This window comes from Lynx rufus, unplaced genomic scaffold (genome assembly GCF_022079265.1).
Source record: "Lynx rufus isolate CCGP_SWC_20201006 ecotype Redwood Valley unplaced genomic scaffold, mLynRuf1.p SCAF_15, whole genome shotgun sequence".
In the NCBI taxonomy this organism is placed as follows: Eukaryota; Metazoa; Chordata; class Mammalia; order Carnivora; family Felidae; genus Lynx; species Lynx rufus.
In genome coordinates, this window is record NW_025814829.1 from 32,042,387 (window position 1) to 32,057,131 (window position 14,745).

The following is a 14,745-nucleotide window of genomic DNA, read 5'->3' on the forward strand; positions in this document are numbered from 1 at the left end:
TTGGATGGAGGCCCGGAGGGGCGGGAAGGGGCGGTGTCAAAGCGCCAACAGATGGGGGCGGGGCCTTTCCCTCCGGGAGCCGGGCGTGGGCCGGGGGCCGCGGCCGGGTGCAGCGGCGGGCGTCGTGGGGGAGGGTTGGGGGCGCGGGCCGCGTGCAGCTGGGGGTGGGGGAGAGGGGGAGGGGCAGGGCAGGCGGGGTCCCCCAGCACGGCGGGGCCGCTCCTCCGGCCCTGCGGGTCCTCGCAGCACCCCTCACGCCTACTAGGGCCGGGAAGCAAACAGACTTTGATCCTCCGAGCTGAGTCCACGTGGTGAGGCAGGAGGGAAGGGAGGCTGGGGAGACAAGTTGACCTAAGTAAAGCCATTTTGGTATTTAGGCTGACCCTTAACCTAAAAGTCAGCAGGTCATAAAAAGTCACAAGATCCCACTCATGGAAGACCACAAGACCGGACTCCCTCTGGCAGTAAAAGTCATAGAGGCTGGACATTCTTAAAATTGCTCCCTGTGGGTAATTCCACAACCCTAAGACAACAGAGAAACTAACCGCTCGGTGTAAATGATAAACTTGAAGTTTAGGAATAAGCCCCCTCCCGTACGTTAGCTGATTTTGAAAAACTTATAAAACCTTTCTTTAGAGGCGGAGGGGGGTCCTCTTCCTCACCTGAGAGGAGAGACGGCTGCTTTGTCCGGAGAGTAGCTCCCTTCTCACTTCTATGCTTGATACACCTTTGTCCCTTTCTCTAAATGGCTTGCCCTCTAATTTTTTCTCCGCAAAGCCAAGACCCCGCCTGGCGGGTGGCCTGAGACCCTCCCTCTGGGCTTCCACCTGCCTGCATCCAGTAGAAGAGACCAGAGACCGCGCCCGCTGTGTGACAGACTGCATCCAGGGAGGGGCCGAGAGGGGGAGCCCGTGGGTACGGGACTCCCGGGTTGGGGTGGGGGTCCTGTCAACGAACCGGGATGAGGCCGCATCCGTAAAGGAGTGCTGCATGAACTTGGGACTGCTCAACACCGAGCTGAGGAGTTAGACCTTAGGAGCAGTCTCGCAAGCGGCGAGAACTGAGTCTTTGTAAATATATCAGTAAATATTTACACCTATCACCACCATCCCTAGGAGACCTTGTGTAAAGGCAGATATTTCTGTCACTGATTATCTAAGGACAGTTTAGGCTACAGACTTCAAGCAGGGGCAACCTGGGTTCTGGTCCTGGCTTTGTCACTAGCCAGCTGTGTGACTTTAGAAGAGTCCACTAATCTCTCTAGACCTGTTTCTTCAAACATAAAGGATTGGGCAAGAGGATCTCTTCAGATTCTTTCTGACTCTAAAATTCTAAGGCTCTATGATTGAACAAACATTTTATTTATGGACTACAAATAGCCAAACGCTGTGTTGGTTGCTATGGGGAAGGGGAGGGGCGGTTGAGAATAAGGAAGAATGCGCTTCGTCCGGTGGAGGTAAAATATAAACGTATAAAATGTTTAAATTACATGAAATACTCAATAACTTGTACCAACATGAATTTCGAGTGCAAACATATGCATTGAGTGGAGATTAGTTCATCTGGAAGTGAAGAGTTCCCGATCCTAAAGTAGAGGGGTGGCTGGAATCAGGTAACCTAAGCCAGACCCCTGAAAGGCCTCACCACAGCCCCTGAACAGGAGGAAGAACCCCCACTGTTTTGGACAAAACAAGACAAAGGCAAAGCTAGCCAGTGCCTCAGGATCTATACATAAGGCTAGTTTGGAGCCTTGTTATTTTGCATTAAAAAAATATATTTCTATTTTCCCCCCATTTGTATGTGGTGTGTTTCTCATTTCCCCATCCACACTACAGAGCTGGATCCTCATCTATTTCTGTTCTGCAGTAACAGAAAAGAATGGAGAAAAGTTTCCAAGACATTATAAAGGAAGAATTGATAGGATTTGATGATTAATTGGGAGGGTGAAAACTAAGGAGGAGAATTTAACAAAGGTAGTTCAAATGTTTTAACCTGACAGGGAAAATCCTGCGCTAAGCAGGTGAAGTTGGGAGGGAAGGGAGCTGATTTTAAGGGGAAAATACTGAGGCTGTTTTTAATGTGCTAAATTTGCAATGAAATCTGGATGGTGGCAGTGGTAAGGAGTGGGGAGATGAGCCTTGGCACTTCATAATCTCCCCTCCTTTGGTATGGACAATGGACATTTATCTGATCCTGTTGTGTAAACACAGCTTCAAATCTCCTTCCAACCAGCACCTCCTATAGAGAAATTAGGGAGCCCCTTTTGGGTCAAGACATCCTGTGGAAATGGTTGGAATACCATTTTGCCGCCTCTTGGGAGCTGCTGTGTCCCTTTATTTAAAAAATAGATTTATCCAAATGTGAGAATTTAATGCCCAAAGAGGAACCAGTAAGGAGATGTAGAAGGCAGCAGCACTCAGCAAACAGGACAGCCATCCCTTCAGTACCTAAGCAGACAGAATTGGAAGATGTTTAGACCCATATAAAAACAGGCTCTTAGGTTCAGTTCAACCCGATAGTCACTCATGAGAACCCATCTGGTGCAGACTTTTCTTTCTCTTGTAAGCCATTTCACAATGTGCTTTATCCTCACATACAAAGGCGGGGAGGGATGGGGAGGGAGCTACATTTTCCAGGGTGTAAAAAGTTGTAATCATGCACTCCACAAAGAGTAATCCCACTTACCTGACCGCAAAACATTTCAGTCAAATAAACTTTTCTTCCCCCTAGCGCTGTGTAGTCAAAGTACTTTGGTAGCTAGACTGATACTTATCCTTTTTCAGCTGATAGCCCTTGCACAGTGTTAACACAGCCACAAGTGGGTTAAAAATAAAAGAAAGCCATGGAATTACTCACCAACAACCCTGGAGGTTGTGGCCCCTAGTTGAATAAAATGGTTTGGCTTTTTCTTCCTAAATCTTGAGAACTCTCCTGATAATTTGCTTAGTATCCAAACTGACTAAACTCAGCATACTTTAAAGATGAGAGAATAATGCTCCTTTTGGAAAGAGACTGCCAATTTGAGTGAAAAATCAAATGTGTAACACAAACTGCAATCTCAAAGCCCTCTAAAGACCTCATCCTGCTCTCAATGCCAAGCTCCTCCAACCTGCAAATTATCAATCCAAAATGTAGCTTGGTTGCAAAGGATTCTTGCAAAAAAAAAAAAACAAAAAAAACACAAAAAAAACAACCACCCTGCTAAATACTAACACACCTCTGAATCTGGCTTATCAAAAATCATGACTGCAAGCATGGAAAAGAAGAAAACCATGTGAAAACCAGATTACATTTGACTTTAGTTAACAGTAAATCACATCTAATGTTCAATCTTAAAGCAAAAATGATGGGGGAAATGGATCTGTTTGGTTTTTTGTTTGTTTTGGAACGTACGTGATTAATTATTACAAATACACGGTAAAATCTCTAGCAACAACACGAGGGCCAGGGTTTGAATTTTTAGCGGCTCCCCGAGGGAACAGGCAGTAGAAAAAAGAATAAACAAGTAACAATGCAAGAATAAAGCCCAGAAACATCACAAAAGGGCTCAGAGGTATAAGGGAAACCATATGAAAGAAAGGGTCAGAGCAGGAAACCCTATGAGGAAGCAAAGGGGAAACAGGAACAGCTAGACTAGAATGTACATTGAGAAGCCCAGGACAATCGCTGAGCTTTTTGTACTTGGATAAGCTAAAGAATGGCAGGTAAGAGTGAATAGCAAGGGAAAGAAAACTGGATCAAAGTTTCTGGGAGACTGAAAACTGGATCAAAGTTCTCCAGTCATGCCTGGAAATTAAATCTAGAAATAAAGGCAGTGACACCTATATGGAAAGCCTCATTAAAGACATTTGTGAATGTCTTATTATGCCAGAAAATGTTGAAGGCTCAGGTAGTCAGTGTTAAGGTATAGATGGAATATACCCATTCTCTTTAGCCTTTCTACGCTAGGGGCTGGAGATTGAAATTAAAGTACAAAGAACAGAAGTTAAAAAAAATTTTTTTTTAACTTAAAGACATTTTTCTATGACTCTCTCCATTACTTGTCTATGAAGATGATGCTGACCAGTGGGGCATCTTGAAAGGATCACATGCCTTATGAGTTTTAGAAAGGTCAAGGAACTGGTCCTTAAAAGTTACTGTGTGATTAGGCCTTACTTTCTACATCTTTTCAGTGAGTGGTTGAAAGAGATGGCCTCTTCACGGGAGTTAGGAAATGAGTTAAGGGGGATGCTGAAGCCTGGCTGACACTCTCAGATGGGCCCTTTCAGGTTACCTGGTATTTAGCACCGCCAAGAATCCAGGACTGAATTTTCAACTTGCATATTCAGACACTGCATTTTTATCATTTCACCTACAGGGGACTGATTCGCATGGATTCAAAATGGACTAATTTGCTGGGTGGACCTCTGGTCTGTTCACTTTCTCTGTCTAGAGGGGAGAGCCCATTGCACACAGGCTGCCTCCCTGTTGGTGGACAGAGACTTTCAGAAGCAAGGCTGCCCCGGGAGGAGGGAACTAGACCGGCAGTTGGATATTCTGTGGAGGGGAGCAGTTCCTCTCTCTCTCCTAGGCTGTAAAATCTCCTGCCTGCCTCTGCACACACACTCTGCCCTCCTGCCCCTTAGTTATACTCTTCTTTGCTGCCAGAGTGATCTTTTCAAAACCCAGGTCTGGTCATTGCAAAATACTCCTCTTCCTCCTCCTCCTCCTCCTCCTCCTCCTCCTCCTCCTCCTCCTCCTCCACAGTGCAATCCTTCAGAGGCCTCCAGGTGTTCTGAGAAGAACCAAGCTCAAATGCATGGCGCTGGGTATGGTCAGTCCCTGGATGTCCTCCCCAGCCTCAAGCCATCACTCCACCTAACAGGACTGGCCTTTCTGACCACCATGCTCCCTCCTGCAAAAAGACTTGTGCATGCACTGTTCCCTCTGACTGGGACACTCTTCCATCCCCTTTTCCCCACGTTAGTTGTTTCTCATCCATCAGCTCTCAGTTTAGGGGCCATTTCCTCAGGGAGGTCTTCTCTAACCCCTATGACCAGGTCAAGTCTCTCTAGTGCAAGTTCTCTTGGCTCCTTGGCCTGAGGTTTTATAGCACAGAACAATGACACCGTTAACGTTTATCCACGTGAGTATTTCATTAGATTGTGAGCTCCGTGTGGTCAAGGGCGATGTGTGCTTTTGCTCACCATTGTGTCCCTAGCCAGCCTGGCTCAGTAAATGTTTGTTGAATGAATGAATGTTAACAAATTACCTTTGTCCAGCTTAGTAATTCATACATTCAGTCAACAGAACCTGACCATTGAACAATAGTGGTTCTCCATCTACACTTGAACATGACGATCAGAGGAACTTTTCCTGCTGGACAATGTAGGAAACACCATGACACTTTCTTATTAATTAGCTCACCTTTTCCTCTTTTTTAAAAATGCTTATTTATTTTGAGAAAGAGAGAGTGCACACAAGCAGAGGAGGGGCAGAGAGAGATGAAGACACAGAATCCCAAGCAGGCTCCGTGCTGTCAGTGCAGAGCCCAATGTGGGACTCAATTCCACAAACCGTGAGCTCATGACCTGAGCAGGAATCAAGAGTCCGATGCTTAACCCACTGAGCCACCCAGGCACCCAAGCTTACGTTTGTCTTTACATCAGACAGGCTTTGGCTGTGATATTATCTCACACAAGATGCAATTAATTGGATGAAACTGGGACTCGGCCTTGAAATCTGCCATATGATAACATTCTAGGTTCTCACAGCTTTCAGAGTGCTTCAACATTCCTCACTTAACATGCATAACAAGGCTATGAAGTTTGCCGACTGGATCTTACAGATTATGGACTGAGATTCCAAGACATGAAGAAATTTGCTCAAGGTCCCGTGGCTTGTGAGGCCCTAATCTAATCTCACCAAGAACATGTTTATTTTTAACTTCATACCCAAATTCATGAGTAACAAACCCAATACGAGGCTCAGAACCTAACATGCACTAACCATTAAATTCTATCATTCATCTCAGTTCTAAAAGTTTCTGGTTCTGTGATTTTCTTATTAATTTGTAATTACTATAAGGACCAAGGGGAGGTGGCCTACTTGTGAGTGACACGTACCTCTTTAACAGGTCACTCCAAAGTCTGATTCTCTAGTGATGTGTTCCAAAATTGGGTCTGTTCACACATAATTCTATAGAATGAATTAGTTAATCCCAATTCTTCCTTTTAGTTTCTGTAACCATTCAGATATCTTCCAAAGGACTAACATTAGTGAAAAACTGAGCCCTTCCCTGAGGTGCCTTGTTAAAATGCAGGTTCTGATTCAGTAGGGGTTGTGGTGGAGACTGAGATCCCGCATTTCCAAAAGCTCTTGCAGGACTCCAATGTTGGTGGCCTCCAGACCACACTTTGGGGACAAAGGCATTAGAAAAAAAATTTTTTTTTACCCTGGAAGAATATTACATGGAGTTAGGAGTTAAGATATCCTCCTCAAACTTAAAAATGTTTTCATTTTACTTTTTAATTTTATATTCACCTGCCATACTGGCATTTTATTTTGTAATGAATGGTATTCTGTATCAAAAACTTTTTAATGAACCAAATGTCTTGTCCTTGTAGGAAAGCATTCCTTAAAATTAATCGAACTCCAGGTGTGAATAAGCATTTAAGTTTTTGCTTTCACTCTTGCAGAAAGAAAAATAATGAGCTTACAGTTTTTGGAAACATTTCATTATTCTGACTAGCATTAATGGCTTCTGAAGTCTAAATAACAGGTTGGGCTGAGGACTCAGAGTATGACTGGGGGTCTCTCGTACTCAAACCTTTTATTATCCAATAGGAAATGCCTTTTTCATCAGACGTTACTGATCACATATCAGAAGGAGATGAAAAGACTAAAAATGAGTAAGGGGTGTTTAATATTCAGGTTGTACAGGAGCAGCAATAGTCACTAAGAAGAACAGATGAGAAGTAAGACTAGAGATATTTCCCTCTGCCTGTCTGCTGATTCTGGAGAAAGAAAGCAAAGGTCTAGCTTCATGGCAGCCGCATCGATGACCATTCCCATGAGTCCTTGTTATTGACTTTATTTATGCTTTAAGTTGGCTTCAAGGCTTATTCCATCATAAGGTCAGAGTTGAGCATCTCTTAACCTCAAGAGAGACATCCTTCAGTCCCCAAAGTGCCATTGTCTTAAAAGGGACCACCATCAAAATCACAGGGATTGCATTTCTAGGCGCTGCTCAGGTGCCTTCAAATTTGAGAGCAATTCTTTAATGGAAAAACCAGTGTGGGCTAAAATGGGGCAAATGGAAATGGTCTGATCTCTCAGTTGCCTCCTGGAATGGCATCTAGGAAGATGGAAAAGCTAAGTCTAATGGAAAAGGGAGTCTGGCTCCACATGCTGGGATGAAAAGAAGGATGAGCTGTTTCTGTGGCCAGCTCTCCAGTCTAGGCCTACATATCTCTCATAGCAATTACGTGAGCACTTCTAATAGGTCTCCCACTCCCACCCTCCTCCAGTCTACTTAATGCAGTGCTTTTTGATCAATATCCCCACACATCAATGCTCAAAACCTGCAGTGGCTGCCCATTACCCACAGAATAAGGCACAACATTTTATCTAGGTGTAATTGAAGGCATTCTGCATGTGACTTTAACTTGTTTATCCAAACTTGTCTCTCACTCCTCCTCGACACAAGCCCACGATTCAAGCCAAATTATTTTAAGTAATGGCTCCAAGTTACCTAATGGCTCCAAGCTTCCATTTCCTCAATGTGGACCAAAATAATAACTTATCTTACTGGGTTATTGTGAATTAGGTTAGTTAATACATATAATATGCTTAGAACAAGGCCTGAAACATGGAAAGAGCCTGTAATGGGTTGGATGGTGCCCCCCCTGCCCCCCACCAGAAGATATGCCCATGTCCTAATTCCTAGAAACTACAAATGTTACTTTATTTGGAAAAGGGGTCATTTGAAGATGTAAGTAAGGATCTTGAGATGAAAAGATCATCTCTAATAAGAGACACGGGGTAACTAGACAGAAGAGAAGGTCATGTGAGGGTAGAGACAGGTTGCCAAGGAGTGCCAACAGCCAGCAGATGCTGGAAGAGGCAAGAAAAGGAATCTCCCCTAGAGCACAGTTTTGCCAACACCTTGGTTTCAGACTTCTGCCTTCATACGTGTGAAAGAATAAATTTCTGTCGTGTTAAGCCACTATATTTGTGATTATTTATTATGGTAGCCACAGGAAACTCATACGGGGCCCATATTTTAGCCATTATTATCATCAATTAATCCCCAAATGTGCCTTTCCTTTTTCCTCTCAGCATCATGTTTTATCTCACTGTTCTCTTTGTCCAGCACAGTACCTTGCAATTAGAAAACAGAATAAATATCTATTGAAAGAAAGAAAAAGGGGAGGAAGGAGGGAGGAAGGAAGGGGGAAGGGAAGGAAGGAAGGAAGGAAGGAAGGAAGGAAGGAAGGAAGGAAGGGAGGAAGGGAAGAAGGGAGGGAGGGAGGGAAGGAGGAAGAGAGGAAGGACATACCGCTACCACTTACCTGGTGTTACATGCCCACAGTAGCTTTTCTCGATGGTCTTATTCCATCAACTCTAGCACAGTGCCAAGAACAACCATTTGATACTTGTCACCTGCTGTCCTGTGGTGTAACTTTGTGTGTCTCTCTCTTCCCAAAGCTTCTTGAGAACAGGGATTATTTCCTTTATCTTTCTATACCCTCAGGGCCTAGCAAATAGTAAGTAACTCAAATCTGCGGCCATAATAATAATCCCACCATCAAAAGCTGCCCACTAATTTGCTAATTTGTCACTCGTTCTAGAGTTCCCGCATGCCCTAGCATTTATCATATCCTTGTCAATGCTAGCAGTTTGCTCCTTGTGTCAACTGCCTTTCCCAACTGGCACAGAACCTTCTAGTTCCAACATATTTCAAGGAGCAGCAAGTGGTAGATGAGCTTGAACAGGTTAATTATTCTGCTGGGTAGACTTGTGCTGAATATAGGCCCATGCCTCCATGCCTGAAAAGTTCTTCCTTACACATACAGAGATGGTTTCCTGATGTTTCTCACAGTGGAATTACTCTGTTATTTGTTCACTTGTGAGTCTGTTTGCTGTGTGACCCACATAATTCCCTGTTTGGGTTGGTGAACCCCTAAACTGCAGGGAATCAGCTTAGCCTTAAGCTTCTCCCATCTGATGACAATTATTCTCATGACTCAATGCATGTCATTCTTTTTTTTCCCTCCACATAGTCCAAAAACGCAGAGACTGACCACCACTTGTTAATGTGATATCAGATTGGCTTAAAAAAAAAAAGTCTCCTTATTTGGACATATTTTCAAACTTAGAAAAAGTTTCAAGGGACCCCCATATACTCTTTACCTAGATTCACCTTTTGTTGACATTTTATCCCATGTGCTTTAGAATTTGCCTTCTTTCTGTCTTTCTCTCTCTTGAACCATGAGATGGTAAATTACATACATCAGGATCCTTCCCCTCTAAATATTGTGTGCATTGCCTAAAAACAGGAATTTTCTCAACATAACCACAGTACATTTACCAACTTCACAAATTGACATTGGTACTGTCCAAATTCCAATGCTGTCAGTTGATCTAACAATGTCTTTTATGGCATTGTCCACATCTCCCCCCACCCCCATCTTATGTCGAGCGTAACGTCCCTGCAGTTTGTCGAGCATTTGGTTTTCTTTTTCACCTTAGCTTCCTTTAATCTGGAACATTTTTACAGCCTTTCCTTGTTTCTCATCATGTTTACATTTTTTAAGAATTCAGTTTCCCTGGCCTTTTTTTTTTTAAAGAACATTTTCATATTGCATTTGTCTGATGTTTTGTTTATACATTCTTGGCTGGAATATTGCAGATTAACACTTTGTCCTTCTAAGGGTATCACAGCTAGAGGCACACAATGTCCATCTACCCTTATTGGTAATGTAAATTTTTCTCATGCATCAAGGTATTGTTCAATTTTCTCTACTGTATAATTAATTTTTCCCGTCCCTTGAACTAATGAAGCAGTCTTTGGAGAAATACTTTAAGTCCAAGCAAATGTCTTGCTCATTAACATTTCTCCCTTAGATTTAGCATACATTGATGGTTCCTGCCTGATTCTATCTTTACTCTGATGATTGCCAAATGATGATTTTCCAGCTCCAGCAATCCCTCTGCGTTTACCAGTTAATCCTTCGTATTCTAGTTCTCTATTATCTATCTATCTATCTATCTATCATCTATCTATCATCAGTAAGGGGACTCATGAATCCTATTTTAACAGTGGCTTATAATTCATCACTATACTTAATTTTGGTGCTGAATTTGTCCCAGATTTACTCAGTGGGAACCCTCCTCAACCTGGCTCCTAAGTCAGATAGATATTTTTAAAAGGTTTCTGGTGGTGCCTGGGCAGCTCAGTTGGTTGAGCATCCGATTTTGGCTCAGGTCATGATCTTGCGGTTCATGGGTTCAAGCCCCGTGTCGGACTCTGTGCTGACAGCTCAGAGCCTGGAGCCTGCTTCGGATTCTGTGTCTCCCTCTCTCTCTGCACCTCTCCCGCTCATGCTCTGCCTCTCTGTCTCTCAAAAATGAATAAACATTAAAAATAAATAAAGTTCCTGGATTTTGATTAGAAGATAAAATACAAGATTTTAATAGTCATTCTATGCACCTTAGCACAATAGGAGAGCATGTCGTGCAGTGGTAAAGGGTTTGGAATTGAGATAGATCTGCTGTCTATTCTGGCTTTCCTATCTATAGGCAATGTTTCTTGGGTAGATTACTTACCCTCCCTATGCCTCGGTTTCCTCATGATAGTGTGATAATATTAGAACTTACTTCACAGGGCTGTTGTGAGAATGTACGCGAGCTGCTTAGTAGAGTAACTAACACTTGATATACATGTGTTAGTGCCATTACTTAATTTCTCCATATGACAGCTCATGCAGGTTCTGGGTTGTCTCAAGGACTACCGCTGCTTCCTATTGCTAACAGAAACCATCCACAAGCCACTGCAAATTCATATCTATTAAAAAAATTTTTTAGGGACGCCTGGGTGGCTCAGTTGGTTGAGCGTCCGACTTCGGCTCAGGTCATGATCTCACGGTTTGTGGGTTCAAGCCCTGCGTCGGGCTCTGTGCTGACAGCTCAGAGCCTGGAGCCTGCTTTAGATTCTGTGTCTCCCTCTCTCTCTCTGCCCCTCCCCTGCTCACACTCTGTCTCTGTCTCTCTCAAAAATAAATAAACATTAAAAACAATTAAAATCTTTTTAGTTTATTTTTTGAGAGAGAGCAGGGGGAGGGGGGCAGAGAAAAAGAGAGAGAGAGAGAGAGAGAGAGAGAGACTCCCAACCATGAGAGACTCCCAACCATGAGATCATGACTGGAGCTGAAATCAAGAGTCAGACACTCAACTGACTGAGCCACCCAGGCACCCCTCATATCTATTTTAAAATACATTTCAAATAATTGAATTGTTGACCATTGTGGGTCTCCAAGAATCCAGAGATAATTTAGCCCTGCTTTCCTTTGGTTGAAGATGTAGAGTCTGAGACCCTGAGAGGTTCGTTGGCTGGTTCCAGGTCACCCAGAAGAGTGGAAGAGCAAAGAGGGCTGCCCAGTCTCCAACGATGCGCTCTGAATGTCATTCTCTATCTCTACGGTGATCAAGCGCAGTGCTCATTTGATTTCTTTTCCCAGTCTAAGGGGTATTATTCAAAGCATCAGTGGGAAAGCATCTCATTTTCGGCATGACTCATCCTTGTTCCAAGATTACCATGCTCCACTTTCATTCTTTGCCTCCCACTCAGTTTCACATCCAGCCAGAGTCCTGAGAGTTGTGCCCTCTCCATCCCCCCACCCCACCCTGCTCTCTCCCCTCCCCCACTGTGCTTTTACCTCCTGGCCCAGCCTGCCCCACCATCCTCAGATTCCACTGGTCACTTTTATTGGACTCTGGTTTAAGAAAGGCATGTCTTCCTGAAATACCGCTCTGATCTATGTTGAAAATAGAATAAAGAAATATACTTAAGTTGCAGCAGATGTACAGAGACAAGTGTTTGTCCATATGCTTCCGACATTCCAGTAAGGTCCAAGCATTATAGCAAAAAGCATGTATTTCTGGACATATATATTTTATTTCAACCTCCTCCAAAAAGCATTAGGGATTCTTCTGATGTGTTGGGACGTTGTTGAACAAAATAGAAGGGAATACATGTGCTGCTGGCTAAGGCTTGGGGGGATCTTTTTATTACGCCAAGATTTTCAGTTTTGTGCTGTTTTTTCAAACACGCTCTGACCTGTATAATTTGATCTTTGCTTACATTAAAATGCTAGTAAAGTACTGAAATATTTACAGATAGAATGATATGATGTCTGAGATTTGCCTCAAAAATAATCCAGGATGTGGGAAAAAATGGATGAGGGGAAAGGTGAAGCAAGATTGGCTATAGATTGATAAAGTCTGAGGCACAACAATGAGTACCTAGTGTTTCTGCACCTTTTTATATGATTGAAGTGATCTATAATTAGTAGTTTTAAAATTCATTTGAATTCTCACAATTTGCTTCCCCTCCCCGCCTCCCCCACCCTCCCCATTTCTGTTTGTTTGTTTGTTTGTTTGTTGCTCTGCTTCTTCCAAATCTGTCATTTCTTGAAAAGCCAGCTCAAGCTATACACTCTTTAATAAAAGCTTCCCGATTACTTTTATCCACAAAAACACCAACACTTCTTAGCACCTAAATGTGTGTTGCCTTGCATGAGTCTGAGTTAGTCTTGCAGCCTGACCGGTCTGGACACTTGTTAAGGGCAGAGACCAAACTTCCATTTTGGGGTAAACCCCAAACAGCCTGGTCTAAAGCTGGGCTCAGTCAGTGCTTCCTAATGGATGCACATGCTTGCTGGTAGATTGGAAGAGACTGGTGAAAAGTGTTCTGAAGGGTGCCACTGTAAAGAACAGGCTATGTATTTGCCATCATTTTTTCTTTAAAGCTCTTCTGCAAGGTTCGAGATATCTCATTTTACCTTTAGGAAGAAGTGTCTTAAGAGAAATTCTTCTCCCAATTGAAGCATTTCATGTTAGGGCCTCATTCAAGAACAAGCAATGCAAATGCCAGTGGATAGTTTACCCCCAAAAGAGACTTAATGAAATAAAACCCGATACGTGGAATTAATCTCAGAACTCTGCATCTCCTCCCACTGCAATAATTGAAGGAGGCAGTAGGGTGGGAAAATATCAGGAAGAAAATTTCAGTTGTTAGCTTTCAAAATTTTGCCTGGGGAGCCACATAAGAACCATCTCATTTTAGGCTTGTCCCTGCTGGTTTAATGCAGGGCCAGAGCCAAATTCAAAGGGAGTCTCATTGAGCTGCATGTGCTTATTAGTTCCTTCTCACACTGGTCTTTCAAAATGCTTAGAACTAGTGCTTTTTCAGACGAGGGGAAGAACCACTAGAAAGTTGGAAAGAGTCCAAGGAAAGTTTCTCCATCTTTCTCCTCCCATTGGGAAGCACAGGGAAATCATCCCTGTGGTGAAGCCTTCTCCCATCTGTTAGTCCTCCTGGAAAGGAGGACTCCACAGCAGCCCTCTGGATCAGAGTTTACTTCAAGAATAACCCTGCAGAAGCAGAAACAACCCTCCCATCAACCCAACCTGAAAGCCTTCACCCCGCAGTTGCCTGTGGTCATGGATGCTTTTGTTCAATATCTTCTGCATTTGCATCCCAATGATTTGTCTCTCAGCCTTCTCTTCTCCGGGGAAAATAATCCCTGGAGAGGATGGATTAGGGAAGTACAATTGTCTGGCATTCAGGCAGAGTAAAAAAGAGCCAAAGATACAGAATAGTCTTCCTTTGCCTGCTGGAGTTCCCCACAGAGCCTCTCCAAGTGGGTCTTTCAAGACTTCCCCTGAGCTGACTCTTCAACAGAACAAGGGAGGCCTCACAGTAGAGAAACGCTTTTCTCTCCATTAAACACAGCTTGGGAAGGTAGAAAGAGTAACAGCAAGAGAGAGAGTTTGTTGAGACTTAAGGAAGAGCTTCAGGAACCAAGAGGTTGGAGGCATTGCGAAGCCTTTGCCCCCAGACAATCGTTAGTCTTGGACGGTTTCATTGTTCACCCACAGCGGAGCAAGTGAACCAAATGACCTCTTGAAATCCCTTCCAGCTATAGTGTCCTTTGATTCTAGAAACCCAGCGCGTGTTCCTTCTGCTCTGGTTGTACTCTGAACTCCATGCGAGTGACCTTGGCTGGGCTTTAATCACTCAGTCTTTAGATTTCTTCAACAGTAAAACACAGCTGGTTATAATGGGTGACAAGTCCCACTGTCCAGGAGGCAGTATGACTTGTAGTTGCCAGATTTCTGTTAACCAAGGTGGCACTTTTGAGCTGGTTGATAATGGCACCTGGCTAAGCTCCTACGGACAGGCTCAGTGTAGAGAGAGGTTGGGTGAGTGTTTCCCAGAGTATCCAAAGAATGTTTTCCTCCAAGAGTAATGCATTTTGGTGTTCTTTTGGGTGTGCTAGGAATAAGGGGGACTTCTGTTTCCGAAAGAGAGCTCCGAAGCAGCTTATATTCCTTTTCCCCAACACCCTGAAATGCCTTCTAACTACAGGATGAGTGTAACATAAACATGATGCTGGGTATGTACTACCTCTCAACAAATACTTCTTTCTCGATTGACGTTGTGGGGTTCATCTCCTGCATTCATTGAAAATGCCTATAATC